Source organism: Cervus canadensis, chromosome 24, assembly GCF_019320065.1.
Source record: "Cervus canadensis isolate Bull #8, Minnesota chromosome 24, ASM1932006v1, whole genome shotgun sequence".
Classification (NCBI taxonomy): Eukaryota; Metazoa; Chordata; class Mammalia; order Artiodactyla; family Cervidae; genus Cervus; species Cervus canadensis.
In genome coordinates, this window is record NC_057409.1 from 22,013,606 (window position 1) to 22,035,968 (window position 22,363).

The 22,363-nt window shown below is 42.4% G+C and overlaps 1 protein-coding gene across 5 annotated transcripts in view; it reads left to right on the plus strand.

Annotated features, from left to right (window-relative positions):
- DOCK10 (dedicator of cytokinesis 10) overlaps positions 1 to 22,363 on the plus strand; it is a 298,093-nt gene that overhangs the window by 86,978 nt on the left and 188,752 nt on the right. The window lies entirely within an intron of this gene.

Here is a 22,363-nt window from a genome sequence, read left to right on the forward strand (position 1 = left end):
GCTTCCCAGGCATTAAGAAACAAACAGGTTTTATAATAACGAGCTCCAGATATCTTTAGAGTGAAATAGTCCTTCCCTGAATCAACCCACATAGGAGTAACTGTACTCCTTACATGAAGGCCAACCTTATTAAATTTTATAGTAGGCAGATTAAATTCAAGCTGAGAAGTTGCTAATTGTCCATTGTTGATAATATATCAAAATGGTTTGGGGAAAATGGGCTTGAACCTGTACTGGAGAAATTCATTATAACTTTGGTTTTCTCCCTTTTCAGTCTTTCATACCATCATTGCTGTTGTTATTAAAATAAAAATTTCCCATTCTATATTATACTAACTCCAAATTTTCAATTACTTGTCATTCATGGTTTAAGAAAAGCTGGGAGCAATGCCAGAATCCTATTAACATTCTTCCTCTTTATCATGGTTCTCTACATTTTTCTTTTTCTTGAAGAGGGCAGAATTTGATTGACAGTCCAACTAACTACTGAAACAGTGAGGCTAAGCTAGAAGCATTTGTCGTTTAATACAAAAGATGTCAGCAAAAAAAACTTTCCGCATCATATTGGATTAGACCCCTAGGACATTTTAAAGTTGTATTGTTTAGTATTGAGAACAGAGAGGCCAGAAAGGTACTCCACTGGGAGACTGGATAGGGCAGTGAGGGGTGATTCATTGTCTGATCTAAGCCATCGCAGTAGGGAAGCCATGACCCTGGAAATGGTGGAATGCATGAGAAAATGGCATTGGTGCTTTGGAGGGAGGATTTCTGGGATAAATCCATTACTAAATAATCTCAGGCAGGAGCAATAGCAGTACAACTGTCTGAGTGAGCGAGTGCCTAGTCACTCAGTCGTGTCTGACTCTGTGACCCCATGGACTGTAGCTCTCCAGGCTCCTCTGTCCATGGAATTTCCCCGGCAAGAATACTGGAGTGGGTAGCCCTTCCCTTCTCCAAGGGATCTTCCTGACCCAGGGGTCAAACCTGGGTCTCCTGCATTGCAGGGGAATTCTTTACAGTCTGAGCCATCAGGGAAGTCAATACAACTGCATGCTGCTGCTGCTAAGTCACTTCAGTCGTGTCCAACTCTGTGCGACGCCATAGACAGCAGCCCACCAGGCTCCCCTGTCCCTGGGATTCTCCAGGCAAGAACAGTGCAGTGGGTTGCCATTTCCTTCTCCAATGCATGAAAGAGAAAAGTGAAAGTGAAGTCACTCAGTCGTGTCAGACTCTTAGCGACCCCATAGACTGCAGCCCACCAGGCTCCTCCGTCCATGGGATTTTACAGGCAAGAGTACTGGAGTGGGTCACCATTGCCTTCTCTGATACAACTGCATAGTTGCTAGGAAATGTGAGGTATGGCAGAATCAGCTCTTGGCCATCTTTCAAGGTGCAGGAAAAATACAACCATAACCTATCTGTAAAGAGTACCATGAAACCATCAAATTATTCAAGACTCTTATGGTCTTTCATCATGACTTACATGACTATCCACATGAGGACCCTATATAAAGAAGGGAGAATTCTCTTATTTTTCCAAGGATAAATGTAGAGAATAAATAAAAATATTTGTTAAGCTTCCGTAGCTATGCTCTCATAATAAGGTTTTGGAGCTATCAAGTGTTTTCAAGATTATTTACAACGTCTTGTCTTTATTTCATTGAATGAGGAAAATGATCAACTCACTTGCTGAGTTCCTTATCCAGATATATGATATATTCCTTAAAATGTAGGGTGGAAATAATTTTAAGTTGATAAGTAAATAACTTAGTATCATGATAACCATTAAGTCTTTGATCGCTCCCTCATTATTAATATTGCAGAAGAAATTGGCTACCCACTCCAGTATTCTTGCCTGGAGAATTCATGGACAGAAGAACCTGGTGGACTATACACCCCATGAGGCCTCAAAGAGCTGGACACAGCTGAGCAGACACACACACACACACACGCATTGTTAATATAAAATTACTGCTTGAAAAATGTTTGCTTCTTCTCTAAAACAAATATTTCATCACTTCTTAGCATTAGGTTCACATCATTTACATGAAGAGGTGATGAACCTTGCCACACCAATTTCTCCCATGAGCTGATTCGGCCACAAAATGGCTTTTATCTGGAAAAATTACAAAAGACATTAGTGCACTATAATGCTTTCTATGGCTTAATCAGTGTCAGAAATATTCTCTTGTCCCATACACTCAAGGAGGGGGTATTCTGACAGAAATTTTAGAACCAAAACATTAATCTCATTAATTCATTCAAGATATTTGGAATTCTCAGGAGTAAATTAGGGATCTGAGATAGACCTGGGTTAACTACAAATCCACTGGCAGTAGAAATCTTGACGTTTGTCGTTTAACATGCAGGGGTCAAGTAAGGCTCCAGAGATTATAGTTACATTAGTCTCACAAAAGTCATGATCTTTTTTCTAAATTTATTTTTTATTAAATTATAGTTGAATTACAATGTTGTGCTATTTACTGCTGTCCAGAAAAGCTACTCAGTTATTTATATATATATATATATATGTATGTGTGTGTGTGTGTATTCTTTTTCATATTCATTTCCATTATGGTTTATCACAGGATATTGAATATAGTTCCCCATGCTATACAGTCAAACCTTGTAGTTTACCCATTCTGTATATAATAGCTTGCATCTGCTAATCCCAAACTCCCAATCCAACCCCCTCCTACCTTCCTCCCCCTTTTCTCTATTTCTCTATTCTCAACCATCTGTTTCTCTATGCCCCTGATTCTATTTCTGTTTCATGGATAGGTTCACTGGTGCCATGTTTTAGATTCCACAGGTAAGTGATATCATATAGTATTTTTCTTCCTCTTTCTGACGTCTTTCACTTAGTATGACCATCTGTAGTTACATCCGTGTTGCTGCAAATGGCATTGTTTCATTTTAAACAGTATGACCTTAGATGTGACTTTAAGTCAAATGTTCCAAACTCAGATGCCTACAGGCCTTGCAGAGAAAGTGAATCAGGTTAGACAAGGAGACAAACAAGAGTGGTGGGGAGCAGAGCGAACTGAAGAAACCATGGCTCATCTCCAGACTCTGGCCATTGCTTCACTCGGGCAATTTTTTTCAGTGTCCAAAAGGAGGATTAGTTACAGCACCGGGAAATCTACTCAGTATTCTGTGATAGAAAAGAATCTGTAAAAGAATGAATATTATGTCTATGTATAACTGAATCAATTTGCTGTACCCCTGAAACTAACACTAGCTTCCCTGATAGGTCAGTTGGTAAAGAATCCCCCTGCAATGCAGGAGACCCCAGTTTGATTCCTGGGCCGGGACGATTTGCTGGAGAAGGGATAGGCTACCCATGCCAGCATTCTTGGGCTTCCCTTGTGGCTCAGCTGATAAAGAATCCGTCTGCAATGCGGGAGTCCTGAGTTTGATCCCTGGGTTGGGAAGATCCCCTGGAGAAGGGAAAGGCTACCCACTCCAATATTCTGGCCTGGAGAATTCTATGGACTGTATAGTCCATGGGGTCACAAAAAGTCGGACACGACTGAGCCACTTGCACTTTCCCTTTCACTTTGAAACTAATGCAACATTCAGTTCAGTTCAGTCACTCAGTTGTGTCCGACTCTTTGCAACCCCATGGACTGCAGCACGCCAGGCCTCCCTGTCCATCACCAATACAACATTATAAATCAACTATACTCCAATAAATTGTTTTTTAAAAAGCACACACGTACACACACAAAAGAAGGGAGGATTAGCATGACTAGATTTTAATTTTCCAAGAGAAGCAAATAACCAAAGCTTTTTATATACAATCTTCCCATTTTTAAACGCTGGCAACTAACTAAAATATTTTAAAACACTATTGGCAGGAAAACACAATGGTGGGATGGAGTTGAATCATAGGCTGCCTGATTGTCATTCTGTTACACATTTTTATTAGTTTCCCTTCAATTCAAGGTTCCAGCTTCAAGGAGCCAGTGAGAACTACACTGCCTGTAATATGTTGCAGTATATTTGGCTCATAGGAATGGAAAATGATTTTGATGTTAATGTCTATATAGGGCTAGAGATTATATTCTGACTTCAAGAAATTGTGCAGTCCAACTCCTAATTCAGAAGGATTTCCACAGATATAATTGAATAATAACAGGTCATACTATCCTTTCTTGACTGTAAAACAGTGAGAGGGGAATGTGGTAATAAATATCAGACACTTAATGTAATTTTCAGCAACATAATGCAAGTAGAAGATGTGGCGACTAGTGCCACATCAAATGCAACAAATCCTTTAAAAACCTGTTTACAAGCCAGACTAGAGATGTCACCCTTTACAGAAGGGAAGGGAGGAGGGCAGGATGGAGAGAGGATTCAGATGCCCCATATTTTCACCTTAACTGGGTCATGAATTACTTTCCATGCTGACTACCGGGCTTATTCAGTGCTTACTACACAACCATGAAAATCTGTGCTTGCCTTATCCTGTTAGGCTGAGATTTCACAGAGGCCCAATAAACTCAAAGCCACATACCTAAATAGATATTACTTTTGGTCCAGTTTGCGGGGCGGGGGGGCGCTTCCCTAGTGGCCCAGATGGTAAAGAATCTGCCTGCAATGCATGAAACCCAGGTTTGATTCCTGGATCCAGAAGATCCCCTGGAGAAGGGAATAGCAGCCCACTCCAGTATTCTTGCCTGGAGAGTTCCATGGACAGAGGAGCCTGACGGGTTACAGTCCAGAGGGTCACAAAGAGTCGGATACAACTGAGCAACTAAACAACAATAACCCAGCATCTCCCCTCGTTCAGACTTTCCTCCTTCCTCACGTAAACCCCTGCAATTCCCCTCCACTCTGGAAAAGAAGCTGCTGTCACCTTTCTTTCTCAAATATATTAAATTATTTCTTACCAGATGGCTTACTACAAATGCTGGTTGCAGAGACCATTCCCTGGGCTATGTGACACAGAATAATAAGCGTAATAAGTGCACTGTAAGAAAATGCTTCTGTGCAAAAATCAGTGTGGGAAATATTGTTGAGTACACACTCCTTGAGAGACTCACCTTGCACTTTGGAAATGTAAAGCTCTGAGACTTTTTCAGTGAGTAGTCTAGTTTAGCTTTGTTCCACCCATTGTTTCTCAAGTTTATTTGACATTGAATATCTTTTACTTGGAACGCTGGCCCACACATCTTGAATTTCTAGAGTGCACTTTGGGAAACAGGAATTTGGACAAGGGGGATGCCATCTAAGCCTTCTGAGCTGGGGAATAACATGGTCAAACTTGGCTTTAGACAGGAAAATGGCAGCAATGACAGAGATGATTAAGGGAACACATATAATCATTAGATTTAGTGATAGGCTGGCTATGCAGAAATCAATGGGAAAAGAATCTGAAAAATAATGGATACATGTATTGATATTAATATATGTGTAATGGTAATTGCAGCCATGAAATTAAAAGATGCTTATTCCTTGGAAGGAAAATTATGACCAACCTAGACAGCATGTTAAAAAGCAGAGACATCACTTTGTCAACAAAGGTCCGTCTAGTCAAGGCTATGGTTTTTCCAGTAGTCATGTATGGATGTGAGAGTTGGACTATAAAGAAAGCTGAGTGACAAAGAATTGATGCTTTTGAACTGTAGTGTTGGAGAAGACTCTTGAGAGTCCCTTGGACTGCAAGGAGATCTAACCAGTCCATCCTAAAGGAAATCAGTCCTGGGTGTTCATTAAAAGGACTGATGTTGAAGCTGAAACGCCAATATTTTGGCCACCTGATGCAAAGAGCTGACTCATTTGAAAAGACCATGATGTTGGGAAAGATTGAGGGCAGGAGGAGAAGGGGACGACAGAGGATGAGATGGTTAGATGGCATCACCGACTCAATGGACATGGGTTTGGGTAAACTCCCGGAGTTGGTGATGGACAGGGAGGCCTGGTGTGCTGCGGTTGATGGGGTGGCAAAGACTCAGACACGACTGAGCGACTGAACTGAACTGAATCAGTTAGCAGCACACCTGAAACTAACACAACATTGTAAATCCGCTACATTCCAATAGAAAATAATTCAATTAAAAGAGGAGAATCAGATACTCAACCTTATCACCTACATGGATGATGATGTTACTAGCGTGATGACAGTCACGTGAAAGTCAGCCCTGAATATTCATTGGAAGGAGTGATGCTGAAGCTGAAGCTCCAATACTTTGGCCACCTGATTGAAGAGCCGAGTCATTGAAAAAGACTCTGATGCTGGGAAAGATTGAGGGCAAGAGGAGAAGGGGGTGACAGAGAATGAGATGGTCAGATGGCATCACTGACTCAATGGACATGGGTTTGAGCAAAGTCAGGGAGATAGTGAAGGACAGGGAAGCCTGGCTTGCTGTAGTTCGTGAAGTCACATAGAGTCGGACACAACTGAGTGACTGAGCAACAACAAAGTCACATGAAATAGTATTTGGACGGAAAGGTAATAAGCTTTCGGTCGGCTTTAGCATTTAAAAGAATACTTAGGGTAAAAAGATTTTTCTTTGTTTGATTTTTAGTGTTTCTAATACAAATCTCCTTTTATAGCACATGCCAGATCATCTCCTCTAAGCTCTATGAAGGCAAAAAAGTTATTTTATTTTTCTGATTTCCCTAAATACTGAGCACAATATTGGTACCTATTTACAAAGAAAGTTAACAAATGGTGGCAAAAATTACACAGTCACAAACAGAAAACAGCTTTAGCTGAATCAAAGGAGTAAAGAGTGAAGGTAGGATGAGCCCTGACCCATCAGACTGAGGCAGAACTCACTGAAGGCCTTGTAAATGCAGGAAGGAGGAGGGCCCACCCCATCAGAGCTGGAACGTGCAGGATTCAGGGAGCCTTTGGTATAAGTCACAGCTTGGTGTCATTCTTCTCAAGGCTCAGGTTTAGAGAGAAGAATTTTCCTTTAATCCAGGTGTGGTCGGTCACTTGTTGGACATCTCTGGCAGATGAGGGGGGAGAGGAGATGCCCCCACAAGAAAATGAAAAAGTATCAATAAAATGAGTAGGTGCAAAACCAGCACCAACATTGTTTTCAATGCTCTGTTTACGAACTGTGTCAAGGACAAGGTCACCCAGTACGAAGGCACAGCTATTGACTTTTGAAGTGAAATCTAGCTGGAACCAGAGAGTGAGGCCCAGGCAGCATTTGGGGGTCACCATCTGGACTCGGCATGCAGAAAGAGGCGCTCTGACTGCACATTGCTTTCTTTTCCAGTTGGTCATTGAGGTTAAAATAAAACAGACATAAAGCTGACTTTCTCAGCCTGGTCATCAGACTATCTGAAAAGGGATAATATGAATTTTATTTTAGAACATAAAGATTTCAGAGATGAAAAGGGCTGTAGGTCAAAGAGGCCCAGAGAGGTTACTGCTTTGTCCTAGGTTGCTTAGACCAACTGTGAATGGTCTGGTTCTTCTTTTTTTTCCATTCTATTTTTTTAAATTGGAGGATAATTGCTTTATGATGTTGTGTTAGTTTTTCTGCTGTACAGAAGTGCAAATCAGTTATGAGTGTATATATCCCCTCTTGAGTCTCCTTCCTACTCCCACCCCCATGCCACCCCTCTAGGTCATCACAGAGCCCTGAGCTCACTGATTTCTTGAATACAAGCCTCCCGACTGCCATAGGATACTCTTCTCAGCATGAACACAGATGCATTCTGCCTAGAAGAACAAAAGAAATGGCTTCTCGGTGGCACTCACTCAGTAGTTATGGGCACAGAGAGATAAGACATGAACACAAATTCAAAACTATTTTCTGAACCAAAACCCTGAATGCCAACCAAAGCAAGAGGGAGGCCAGTTTTAAATGCTGCCAAAGAGCTTTTGATAGTCTTGGTAACAGATCTTCCCCATCTGTGACATCCTTGCAAACAGGAGCAAAGTCGGAATAAATGTGTCCATGTCAGTGTACTTTGATACCTTGCTGTGGCCTCGGAAAGTTGTGGAAAAGAAGAGAGAGGAAAGGAAAGCGTGATGCCATTTTCTCGGTTCACAACGTCAAATGGGTAATTACACTGTTGGTATTTGCCGCATGTCTGCAAGAGACTCAGCACAGTTCAGACATAAAGACGACACTGTTCATTGCTCTGGGAACTTACCGTCTTGCTTAGGCAGAAAAGCAACCATGAAAAGATGAGAAAAGCATATGATACTGGTTAAATCTTGGCTTTCTTTAACTTCCTTGGCATTTGGGTCTTTTGTGCAGGATGGAGGGAGATGACAGAAATAGGATTATTGGAAGCTTTTGTAGTTGTGCACAGTGGGGATTTAAAAATGAAATCACCAGTACTGCAAGACACAGCACAAAGAGGTCAGTTGTGGAAGGATGGTGTGCGCATGGAGTGAGGGGATGTTTAGCCTACTTATATATATCTGAGCCGAGGGGGGTCTCCTAGCCACTCCCTCCATTTCTGGAAGATCCTTTCCCTTTCACTGCCATGTTCAAAGCATCTAGTGCCTTCTGGTGCCCCCACCCCACCTCTCCAAGCTCAGTGCATGAACAACTGGGACAGCTGTGCCCCCTCAATACACACAGCCCAGCTTATGACCACTCCTCAACACAACCAAACTTAGAGCTAACATCTATTGAGCATTTTCTTGTATTCCAAACATTGAGCTAAACACTCTGCAAATATTCTCTTTTTAGGCCTTCCAGGTGGCACTAGTGGTAAAGAATCTGTCTGCCAATGCAGGATCCATAAGAGACGTGAGTTCCATCCCTGGGTCGGGAAGATTCCCTGGAGCAGGGCATGGCAGTCCGCTCCAGGATTCTTGCCTGGAGTATCCCATGAACAGAGGAGCCTGGTGGGCTACAGTCCATGTGGTCATAAAGAGTCAAACACGACTGAAATGACTTAGCCCACACTCATGCAGTCAATGAGGCAGATACTATAATTATTGCCACTTTACAGATGAACAATTCATGTTCAGAGAGGTTGAGTAACTTGCCTGGAGACCTCCAGCAACTAAGTGGGGAAGGCAGGAATCAAACACATGCTCACTGACTCCAGCACAGTGGCCTTACACACAGTGGCAAACACCACACTCCCAGCTTTATCCTTCACACTCTTAAAATGTGTAGCTTCATCTCCAGTTGCTTGGGGCTTGGCCTAGGTGACCAGCTTGCCACTTTTGATGTGTCATGATAAATTACTGAAGATTATAATGGCTTCAGATCTTTTCCATAAAAGTGATAGCTGCACTTTATTAGGGACACCTCAGAACAGAAACAGAAACCAGATTCAGAGACTAATTCTGATAGTGGGGTTTTGAAGCATGTAGAGAATAAGAGAGGGGATTGACTTGAAGGTCAGCAGCCCCAAGGTTCTTCCAAGCAAGTGATTCTCAACTTGACTTTCAATTGGAGCTCTCCATGATCTAAAGAGAAACCTACATCATCTGTCAGGAGGTCTCTGGACCTGAAGTTAGTCGCTCATTTGTGTCTGACTCTTTGCGACTCCGTGGACTGTAGCCTGCCAGGCTCCTCTGTCCATGGAATTCTCCAGGCAGGAATACTGGGGTGGGTTGCCATCTCCTTCTCCAGGGGATCTTCCCAACCCAGGGATCGAACCTGGGTCTTCTGCATTGCAGGTGGTTTCTTTACTGTCTGAGCCACCAGGTTCTTCTGAAAGCCATCATCAAAGCAATACTGAGGCAGAATAATGTGCATGAGAATTTGAACGAGAGCATTTCAACCAGGAGTTATTTTCCCCTCCTCCCCCACTCTGAAGAGGACACATGAGGATGTCTGTAGACATTGTTGGCTGACACAGCAGGGGAATGGGGGAGTTCCTGGCATCTAGTAGGTGGAGGCCAGCCAGGGATGTTATGAAACAAACTGCAATGCACAGGACAACTCCCTACAGAAAGGATGGTCTGGCCCAGATCGTCACTAATGCCAAGTTGAAGAAAACTTGTTTAGACATAACAGAGAGGCCAGTATGAGCTGGGTTGCAAAAGTCCAAGCAGAGAAATGGCTGATCTAGTAAAATTGAAGGATGAATGGGGCATGTCTAAGGCCCAGTTTTTGACAACTGGTTACACTCCAGTGTTCTCTCCTCAGCCCCACAAATGTTTACAGTGACAGAGCTGGTTAGTTGTGCCTCCTTGAATACACCTAAGAGAAAGGGAAGATTTGATCTTATAAGTAAGACCTCAGTCCAGTGAAAAAACAATTGGCACTGGGAGTGATGTCCCTTCGGATACTAGTATATGATTTTTCTGGCTAAGAAAACAATTAGGTGAACCAGCTTCTGAGTCTTCATTTCTCCAAGTGTGGTCTGTGTAGCATCTTCAAATGAATCATGTGGTGTTTGTTAACAAAGTCAGACTCCTGAACCTCCTATCAGACCTACTGAGATCCTGGGTAAGTCTAGGAATCCACAATTTTAACAACCTTCATTGGTAATTCTTGGGCTTCCCTGGTGGCTCAGCTAGTAAAGAATCTGCCTGCCATGAAGGAGACCCCAGTTCAATTCCTGGGTTTGGAAGATCCCCTGGAGAAGGGATAGGCTGCCCACTCCAGTATTCTTGGGCTTCCCTGGTGGCTCAGATGGTAAAGAATCCACCTGCAATGTGGGGGACCTGGGTTTGACCCCTGGGTTGGGAAGATCCCCTGGAGGAAGGCATGGCAACCCACTCCAGCATTCTTGCCTGGAGAATCTCCATGGTCAAAGGAGCCTGATAGGCTACAATCCATGGAGTCGCAAAGAGTCCGACATGACTAAACAACTAAGCACATCACAGCATAGGTGATTCTTGTAGACACTGGAAAACACGTGCTCTGGCGGTTCTTATACAGGTGGCTTTCAAAGGCCTACCATTTTTCAGGCCTGGACTCAGGTCTCTGTGCCTGTATAAAGTCCCCTCATGTGCTTTACTCATAGTCTTCCCTTGACTGCCTTTTTATATTTCTGTAGTTGTTTTGTGTGTACCTCGGTTCTCCAACCTGGACTATAGGTGGGTGCTCTGACTTAATCCCTTCTATCACAGATACCCGGCACAAAACCAGGGGCAAATGATTGGCATACGATCAGAGCCTCTCCAGATTTGTACCTTTTCTCATCAACCGGATTCAACACACACGAGTGCCCTGTTCAAGCCATACAATCTTCATTTTCCTGTTCTCCTCTTTTGTCCACCTAGAGAGGTACAGAACAGAGAGTGAAGAGTCAATTTGTCCTCTAGTTGATGAGCGATTGTATGTCCAAAGGTCAACAATTCAGTCTAGTGTGCACAGCTAAATAAAATCCAACAGTTAATTCTCTGCAAAACACAAAGACGCTGGCTTAGTGGTAGAGTCGCCCTGCCAGGACAGGAGACATAGGTTCAATCCCGGACCTGGGAAGATCCCACGTGCCCTGGAGCAACCAATCCCTTACACCCCAACTACTGAGCCTGTGCTTTAGAGCCCCGGAACTGCAACCCCTGAGCTCATGTGCCACAACTACTGAAGCCCGTGTGCCCAAGAGCCTGTGCTCCCCAACAGGAGACCACCATGAGAAGCGCCCACACTGCAACTAGAGAAAAGCCCGAGCAGCAACAAAGACCCACTACAGCCAAAAATAAATCATAAAAAATAAAATTAAATTTAAAACACTTTAAAAAAAAAACCACAAAAAACACAAAGAAACTCTTGATTGGAAAGCCAAGAACCTTCCATTAGTCTCCAATGTCTACAATACAAGGCATTAAGCGAGGGCTTCCCAGGTGGCCCAGTGGTCAAGAATCCTCCTGCCAATGCAGGAGATTCGGGGTTTGATCCCCGAGTCGGGCAGATCCCCAGGAGGGGGAAATGGCAACCCACTCCAGTATTCTTGCCTGGAGAATTCCATGGACCAGAGGATCCTGACGGGCTACATACAGTTCATGGGGTCACAAAGAGTCAGACACGACTGAGTGACTGAGTACACACACAAGGCATTAAACACTTGAAGTATCACATTGGCTTCGTCTCTCCTCCCGATAGAGGCCTTAAAAAGACACGAAAGCTTTACGACACCGTTAAAGAAATAGTTTGTGGGGCAGGGAGATTGCAGAAATTGCAGCCCGACTGTCAACTCCACTAGCACGCACTCCTTGGTCTGAATGTTTGGCCACTTGGATGCTCAGGGTGTGGCATGTACATGGCAATTAGTTTCTTTTTCAGAATTGCTTAGGTGAGAGTACTTCATTGCTCTCCCTTTGTAAATACACATCCATTTGCAGTTTTAAAAAAAAGAGACTATCACAACACTGAAACATTTGTAAAACGGACGCTGTGTGGGCTTCCCTGGTAGCTCAGACAGTAAAGAATCTGCCTGCAACTCCGGAGACCTGAGTTCAGTCTCTGGGTCAGGAGGATCCCCTGGAGTAGAAAAATTAACCAGCTTTTGCATGGGAGCTTTGAAGAGTTGAAAGACCTAGGCTCTTTCATAAAACACATGATTTCTGAGGTAATTATTAAACATTGAGTGACATTCTTATTGAAAGCAAGGTAATTAACAATTGGAAAGACCGCAGGAGGGCAATTTGGGTGCTTGTTTTATTTTAAAAGAAACAACTCAGGTCTCTAGTTGACTTTGCCAGCAGTGGGAGGCTGGGGTGGGATCCAGCCAGCCAGCAGAGAGATGCATGTGTCTTCAGGGGAAAATTACTGTCAGGCAGTAGTCCCTAGCAGATCAATGATAATGGCATTGATTCGGACCCTAGACTCCATTTGTGTGCCTTCATCTGATCACTTATGAGAGAAATTGTCTGCCTGGACCCAGAATGCCTTTCAGTCTTCTTTAAAAGACAGAGGAAGAAGAGTCCAGGGAAACTAAGCTGCTTGGGAACTGATGATGTTTTTAATGGGAAAAAAATGCTATATTCTAGGTGAAGAATCAGCTGCATGACTTTTAAAATAACTTACTAGAGAGCGTTAACAAACCAGGTTGGTTTATTCACAGGAAATATAAGCTTAGAAAATCATATAGCAGCTTTGGTGTGTTTGTTGTTGTTACTGTCATGTTGTTGGGCTCTGGCTCTGAGTTTGGTGGTGTGGGGGTGTGAGTTCAAATGTAGTCTCTATAGGTAATCTCCCTGATGGATCAGCTGGTAAAGAATCCACCTGCAATGCTGGAGACACAGGTTCGATCCCTGGGTTGGGAAGGAGGAATAAGTTTCCTCCCTGTAGGAGGAAATGGCAGCCCACTCCAATATTTTTACCTGGAGAGTCCCATGGACAGAGGAGCCTGGCAGATTACAGTCCATGGGGTCGCAGAGTCACGCAAAGAGACACGACTGAAGTGACTTGCAGCAGCAGCTAGCTTACACATTGCACTCCATAAGCGGGCATTCTTGCTTCTTAGGGATTTCCCATTCTGCCTCAGACCAAACTAAAACTGACTTCTGAAGAGTGGCTGGATGCCTTTAGCAGAAGCAGAAAAAACATCAACATGGGTGATGAGTATCTATATGTGCTTGCATACTAAGTCACTTCAGTTGTATCAGACTTTTTGTGACCCCATGGACTGTAGCTCTCCAGGCTCCTCTGTCTGTGGGATTCTCCAGGCAAGAATACTGGAGTGGGTTGCCATGTCCTCCTCCAGGGGATCTTCCTGACCCAGGGACAGAGCCCATGTCTCATGACTCCTGCACTGGGACGTGGGGTTTTTTTTACCACTAGCACAACCTGGGAAGCCCCAAGTACCTATATACTCATCAGGAAATTGAGAAAGAGGGTAAAATTAAAATCAATGTTCCTCATTTCCTAAGCATGTCATTAAGATGCTTACTGGCAAGATATGTGAATATCTACAGGCCATAATATTTTTCCTGGTGGAAGGCTGTGAACAATGATAAAGTCCACAATGGAAAAGAAAAAACTAAAACCCCTTCTCTAGTTGCTATTAGATTCTAAGAAATGGGCTCACCAAACTGTATGAAATGAGTTTCTTACCTACCTTGTCACCATCAAATCCTAATTAAGTGAAAATTCTTAACTCCTGAGGCCTACTTAAGTTCAGTAATATAAACAAATATTATTACAACTTAATAAGTGTTAGAAGGGCCGTGAATAACTTATTTTAATACAACAAAGAACGTTTATGCTTTGCACACAGACACACAATAAACACACACACACGTCACATACTCAGCTTACACCACCATACACACCCACACACAAAACTGCAATCTGTTTTTGCATTCTCCCTTGGTGCAGTTCATCTTGCAAGGGCTCTATTTTCTGTGAAGCTTCTAAATATTTCATGTTATTAATAAAACTAATGCCATTTGGATTAGAGGGTATTATTGTTGTTTAGTTTCTCGGTCGTGTCCAACTGTTTGCCACCCCATGGACTGCAGCATACCAGGCTTCCCTGTCCTTCACCATCTCCCAGAGCTTGCTCACACTCATGTCCATGGAGTCAGTGATGCCATCTAACCATCTCATCCTCTGTCATCCCCTTCTCCTCCTGCCTTCTGTCTTTCCCAGCATCAGGGTCTTTTCCAATGAGTTGGCTCTTACTCTGCAGACATTGCCCACTGAAAGCTCTACAGTTAGAAATAAGAGGTTTTATTGCGTCCATGGAAACTCCTTCAAGATATCTAAGCCTCTCTCATCGCTAACTCTGAGCCATTCAGTCTTGACTTTTATAGTGGGAAGTAGTGAGCCTCAGTGCTAAAAGCTTAAAAAGCACTTCTGCCTGGGGCCAGGCTCTGGAGAGACCATAGAGAGGGAGGAAGTAGCTACTTGTGCTTTATTTCCTTTAAATAAAGTAGACAGTAGTGAGCAGAACCTAGAGAGGCACTGTGGACCAGCCTTGTTGTGTCTTATGAGAGAAAGGCTGAAAAGCACCCAAACTCTCAGGCAAAGGGAAAGTCTATTGGAAATGGAAGAGGAAAATGAAATAAAATGAGTCATCTAAACATTCTCTAACAAGGAAGTAGTAATGACAGTAAATGCTGAAAAGCTCTACAGGTAAAATAAATTGGAATAAACCTAAAGATGCTTGCTAGTAAAGAAAGCAAGTGGGAATGAACAGGAAGTACTTTACCAGCTGCTCAAATTAAGCTCTGTGGATTCAAGTATGATGTAGTGTGTGGTTGTCTAAGTCTTAACCACCAAGGTTTCAGTTACTCTGCGTGCCTAACGGAACTTTCTGAGTAATTTTTATTGAGTAGATTCAGATGCGTTGTCAAAGAAACAGAAATCTCTTGTCTTCTGATTTCTTCGATTCGGTGAACATGTCATTTGCTATTTGTACAGCCTGTTCAAATGTACTAAAAACATAAGCATTTTAGAGGTGACCTCAGAGCTTGTTGCTTTAGTTTATTGCCTTTGTTTTCTGTGTTTATCACTTTGATTACTCTCCACCAATGTTCATTTTCCAAATTTGTCTCTTTGGTTCTGCCCTCCCTCCCCACAGCCACCATTCTCTCTCTCACCTTTATTTCATTGCCAACTTTTCCAGAATGTGACCTATAAGTCAAAAATGTCTATTTCCTCTCATTCATTTCTTGGCTCCACTGCAACCTGCATCCCACCTCACTGTTCAGCAGAAACGGAACTCAAAGGTCGAGTATTGTCCTCACCTACAACTTCTTCTCAGTGCATTCTTGATGTTAACCTTGTCTTCAAAAGATAGGTGCAAAATCAAATTGTGATCCAGAATAAGACCTTGTAAGAGACAGTTTCCTAAAGATACCTCTCCCCACTCCCTACAAGACTCTCTGGTGGTTCAGTGAAACACTCATCTTAGTACTGGTGTGAAGGAACTTTGTGTCACTTATCAGCTGACCTTGAAAGAGAGAAATTATTCTGAGTTGTCTGAGTCCAACTGCTTTAATCATATGGGGCCTTAAAGAGCTAAGGCCAACTAGAGTAGAAAGATGCCGAGGAGAGATATTTAGGAGAGAAAAGAAAACGTCAGATTGAGAGTATGAGAAGGATTCAACTCATTATTGCTGGCTTAGCAAGGGATAGTGAGCCAGAACTGTGGAAGTGAGCAGTGAGCCAGCTGCTGGAAGCTGTTAATTACTCCTGGCTGACAGACAGCAGGAAACTAAGACCTCAGTCCTATACCTGCAAGGAATTGAATTCTGCCAACAAACTGAATGAGCCTAGAACCAGGTTTTCCTCTGGAGCCTCCAGAAAGAGACATCACCCTGCTGACACTTGGATTTCAGCCTTGTGGGGCTCTATGTAGAGAATCAGCTGAGCTGTATTATACCCAGATATCTGTCATACCCACAAAAACTATGAGGTCGTAAGTGAGTGTTGACTTAAGTCAATAAATGTGTGGTGATCTGTTACAGCAGCAATGGAAAACTAATATAGACTACTAGAACTTTTTCTCAAATTTTTGATATCTTAGTATTCAAATTTCCATTTCTTCCAAAACGTGGTTTATATTTACCATCTTAATTATATTCCAAATATATTATCTATTGAAATTGCAAACTTGGTTTCTCTATCTGGACACCATGGGGCCAGACTTTGAATACACATATAAGAATTTATGCATCTGTGTATTTTGTTCTATGCATGCATGTGCATATATAGGGGTATCTATACATAAATACATACCTAGGTTGTTGTTCAGTCACTAAGTCATGTCTGACTCTGTGACCCCATGGACTGCAGCACGCCAGGCTTCCCCGTCTTTCACCATCTCCCTGAGTTTGCTCCAACTCATGTCCATTGAGTCGGTGATGCCATCCAACCACCTCATCCTCCTTCTCCTGCCTTCAGTCTTTCCCAGCATCAGGGTCTTTTCCAAAACCTAGGTAGACCTGGTAAATATCAATCACAGTCAATAAATAATAGTTTACATATACACATATATAGGAATCTTAGCAATTATATATACACATATGTGTATTTTTCCACGATGTTAAGTAACTAATATTAATTTGTGACAATCTTGTAAGCTGTATATTAATTGCTTCGTTATATATGTTAGAAATAGGAAGACAGAGGTCATGTAGCTAGATAGAGTTCATCTAGTAAGTGGCGGAAGAGAATTCAAATATAGATCAGTCTGGATCTAAGACTGCAAGGTCCTTAGCTTCCATCTTGCTTATCTCTCATGCTGGATCAGGTCCTACACCCATCTCTGCCCAGATGCCTTGTGTCAACCTCTTTCAGCTTCCTCCTACAGGACGTCTGGATGCCACACGACACTGCTAGTTTTCCCTCTGTAGCTCTATGCCTTCTCAGTTTCCTATCATATATAAAAGAATCTCGATTGTGTTCTCAATTTTATGCTACTCTCTTCTCCAAAAATTCAGTTTACTTTTAAACTCTCAATTGTAAGTCTTTCAGTGACTTTCAGCTTAATATCTCCAGTCCTGACTCTTCCCTGAGTTCCAGGCATGTGTATTAATATAACCATGGTGCTGAAAATGCCTGTTTTTCGAGCTTCTTGACATTTCTAAATCAGTATTTGTAGGAAAAGAAGTCTTCTCTTCTTGCCAGCCTTCGTCCCTCAGTCATATTATCCATCATTTTGGTGGCCAAGCTCAGAAGCCCATTAGCCCCTTTGGACCTCTCTTCTGGCTAAGAGCATGAGTTCTGGACTGGACTAACTAGGTTTAAATCTCATCTGTGTTACTTGCTTGGAACCTTGGACCAATTGCTAAACTTCTCAGGACCCAAGTATCTTCCTCTGTAAAACCGGGTGGTGATAAAAGTCATAGTAATATCTCACAAGGTTGTTGCATGGTTTAAATAAGACACTATATTTAGACCAGCACCCAGCACCCAGTCCTTGCTTGATAAATTTCAGCTCTCATTCATTTTCCATTTAACTGAGTCGGACACAACTGAGTGACTTTCACTTTCACTTTTTCGTCTGTGAAGTCTACGGTTAAGTTTCTAATGCCAACTTTTCTGCCCACCAGCACTCCATGTTAATATCTGAATCAATGCAGACTACCTCTGAATCATATTCCCCAAAATCTAGCCTACGTGTAATTATAAAATGAATCTTCCAAAGGCACTATTTTAATTATCATTCAAAAATCTTTCAGTGGTTTTCTGTAACTTTCATGATACAATGGAAACTTTCATTATCTTGGCTTTCAAAGCCTTCCCTGAATTGGCCCGACTTCTTTTTTTTCTCTTTTTCCGACTTCTGTTTTAAATTGTTTCTATGTTTCCTCTCCCACTCAACCTTTGACTGTAGACAGGCTGGACCTCCTCTTTATTCTTAAATATTAGTTATTGTCCTGCCTTTTAGCTTTTGTTTTTTTTTTTGTTTTTTTTTAGCTTTTGTGATAACTAATAATTATGGTAAATATGTGCCAGGTAATGTGTTGAAACTTTCAAGGGTGTCATCTCATTTGTCCTCACAAAAACACTATGGGTTATCTACTGTACTATTCCTATTTTACAGATGAGAAGACTGAGGCCCAGAGAGGATGATATCGGCTGAAGGATATACAGTTAGGAGGTGGTGGTGGACTCAGGATTTGAATCTAAGCTGATTCCAGATTCCTGGTTTTAACCACTGTATCTTATGACTTCTCTATGCTTCATTCCCCTTTCCTAGAGTGTTCTTTACTCTTTCCCTATCTATTTGACTCCCACATATTCAAAGTCTCCCTTATGTTCTGTCCTTACTATAAAACTTTCCCAGTCTCCTTTAAAAACTCTAGTGAACTCCTCTATCTACAAGCTTCTTGAGGCTAAGAAGGATGTTACATATTTCTCATGAAGCCCAGCAATACCTTGAGCATAGTAATTAATTAATTCTGATCATTAATTGGTACCAAATTTCTTTCCTAGTGAAACTTGACAGTGATTCCTTGTGGTGGAGCCAGCTGATTGATTTCTCTTTATTACCCATTTTTTCCCAGTGACCGAGTTAGGTTCTTTGATTGCCAACACATGTCTGAACTTAAGCAGAATAGGAAATTTTTTGAATGGTATCATGGAATGCTGAAACAGCAGACTTGGTCTGAAATCAAGGATAGCGCAGCCCAGCAGAGGTCCCCGACAGGGCCAGCGCGTGGAACACTGAACTCCATGCTGTTGGATTTCCCCTCCTTCGCAGTCACCGCAGGTTGTGTCTGTCTGGCCTCCCCGCCATGATGCCCAGCTATGCCTTTTTTTTTTTGCCTGTGTTCAAGGGAGCTGCAATCAACAGCTTAGCAAGGAGAGAAATGAGTCATTCTCATATTGCAGAAGTTGGGGAGTGGGAGGGACTCCAGGATAAAGAACTGTGGCGCCTAAAGAGGAATAGAGGAGAGACGAGATGCAACTACTAGAAAGAGAGGAAGTCACTTATGAGTTGCTCAAGATTACCAAATGCTTTGTTATAAGACAATATTCCCATCTTCTAAAATTATAAGTTGGGGATTTAGGGTAACATGAAGAAATAAGAGGGTCCCCCAGATGGGCTTCAGAGATTTGTGACCCCTGGCCACACACACACAGTTCCTGAGTCCTTACATTTCCTCAGTGAGTGAGTCCAGTTCCTATTAGATTCTCAAATAGGTTCATGATCCAAAAGGGTTGTGAAATACTACTTGCAGCTATTGAAATAGAAACATAATCTTACCTCAGGACATCAGGTGACTCAAAGGCAGAGTCTCATAATATCATGTAAGGAAAAAGTTAAATTTGAAAATTCTGAATATGCTATAATGTACCTGCTCATCTAACAGATGCCAGAGTTACTCAGAAGGTCAACTCTCTTTAGAATGAAAGACCTGCAGTGGAATTTCTATCTATCCCATGAACATGCATCAAAAGGGCTTCTGCTCTGTAGAATCCTTGGATGCCTTCTTAACCAATTGCAGAATAACTATACAGCTTACCTCCTCAGTTGTTACTTTTATAGCATCTTGCCATTTTTCTCAGAGTTTTTGAAAGATCCTTCCCCAGTCTCCATACTTTGGCAGGGAATGAGCAGTATCTCTTTATACCTATCTCTCCAAATCTCTGCATGACAGGGTAGATAAGGGTAATGAGTAGCTAGAGTCTGTAAGAAGAAGAAGGCTCCTTGCAGATTAAATAATAATTAATAATGAAAGTGTTAGTTGCTCAGTTGTATCCAACTCTTTGCAACCCCATGGCCTATAGCCCACCCAGATCCTCTGTCCATGGAATTCTGCAGGCAAGAACACCGGAGTGGGTTGCCATTCCATTCTCCAGGGGATCTTCCCAACCCAGGGACTGAACCTGGGTCTCCTGCATTGCAGGCAGATTGTTTACCATCTGAGCCACCAGGGAAGTCCTATGAGGTTTATCAAACAAGCAAGTGGCATCTATTTAGTGCCGTGTCTTTTTGTTGTTTGTTTGTCTGCTTGTTTTTAGGTTTTTTTTTCTTTCCCAATTGTATATGTATTTTAAAATATTTATTTTTGGCTGTGTCCAGTGTTAGTTGCAGCATGCTGGCTCAGTAGTTGTGGTGTGCGGACTTAGTTGTGCCAAGGCATGTGGGATCTTAGTTCCCCGACCAGGGATGGAACCCATGCCTCTTGCATTGGAAGGAGGATTCTTAACCCCTGGAGCACCAGGAATGTCTTGTCTTTGGAACGAGCTGGTTAAGTGGGAGCTACCTTGAGGGTCACCACCTTCATTACAGAATCAGAACTGTGTTTGCAGAAGTGGCTTCTCAGGGCGAGATGAGTGTCTTATCCATCATCTTAATGACCTGACTTTCCCCACCACCACCACCCCCACCACCAAAATATGGCAAGGGAGGAGCATCCAGTGTTTAGAGGGGAAAGCCGTGGTTTTAGAAGAATGGCAGAGAAGGCTTTCTGAGGAAGCGACATTTGAGTAAAGACCTGAAGGAAGTTGAGGAAAAGCCACATGGATACGTGGGACCACTGACTTCTGGGTGGCAAGTTGGTGTCACCATGGCAGCCAGCCTGGGCCTGCGCCATTAAGTGTGTCGAGCTCTAGAAAGAGAAGAGAAGGCTCTGGAGCAAAAGCTCCCACAAAACCCACAACTCATTGTGCTAACTCATTGGTCCTCTCCTCTTGTCATTGTCCCATTTCCACCTGTATCCTCGGTTCTGCTCCAGCTAAGACGTGAGCACCAATAGCAGCCTTGTTATTTTTCTTCCCTACAGTTCAAAACTCACAGAACATTGAGAGCATTTTGCACAGAAATTGCCCTTCTGGTTGGACTTCTTATGTGTGTCTGCAGTGCTCACCACACTGCTTTCTGTGCAAAGATGCCCCCAACAAGTGTCTGTGAAACTGACTCCCTCACCTAAGAGTGGGCAGTTACTCCATAATGCCGCCTGCTCAGAATTTGTCTCCTGGGAGAGTTGGTTCAAACTTGTGTCTCAGTGGTCATGAAGATCAGTCCTCAATGGAAATATTCCTTCAACCATCTTTTAAACCCCAGATTGCTTCCTAGACAAGCAATGGTTCCTTTAGCACCTACCAAACTGATGAACACCCCCATTAAGGAGGTCTGTCCTGTAGATGAAGAAACAAACTATTTAAGAATTTGAATGACTGTCTCACACAACATTTATTTTTTGAACTCATCTTTCTAATGTTTAATCTAATCAATTATTCACTAGTCCCATGGCCTCCAACTACTTATCTCACACACTTCATCACAAGTTCTCTCACTCTCAATAAAGTTACCTTTTTTTAAAAAAAAAAAAAAAAGTTGAATGCATTCCCATATTCTATGTTTATTTATAAACTATACAGTCCTTGCCAATAGCTAACATTTCAAACACAGTATACATAGGGGACAAGTTCATTGTTAAGCATAAGGTATGCAAGTCCCTCAGTTCTTTTATTAAACAGTTATATACCGAGGATCTTCTGGAAGCAGACACAGTTCTGATCACTACACAGTGAACAAAGCAAACAAAATTCCCACACTCCTGTGGCACAGAATCTAGTGGAGGATGAAAGGTCATAAGTAAAATAAATAAGTAAACTGTACAGCAGTGTCACATGACAGTAAATGCCATGGAGAAAAATAAAATAGGAAGGAGCACTAGAGTGGGTTTTAGGGGGGAAGTGCAATTTTAAATTGCGTCAGAGAAAGGGAGTAAAGATCTAAAGATTAGGGAATTAACTGGTTGACTGTTTGTAACCATATGACATAGAAAATGAAGGTGTCCATGTCAATGCATTATATAAATATTAGTAAAGCATAGTTCCTTTTTTTTTCATTTATTTTTATTAGTTGGAGGCTAATTACTTTACAATATTGTAGTGGTTTTTGTCATACATTGACATGAATCAGCCATGGATTTACATGTATTCCCCATCCCGATCCCCCTTCCCACCTCCCTCTCCACCCGATCCCTCTGGGTCTTCCCAGTGCACCAGGCCCGAGCACTTGTCTCATGCATCCAGCCTGGGCTGGTGACCTGTTTCACCCTAGA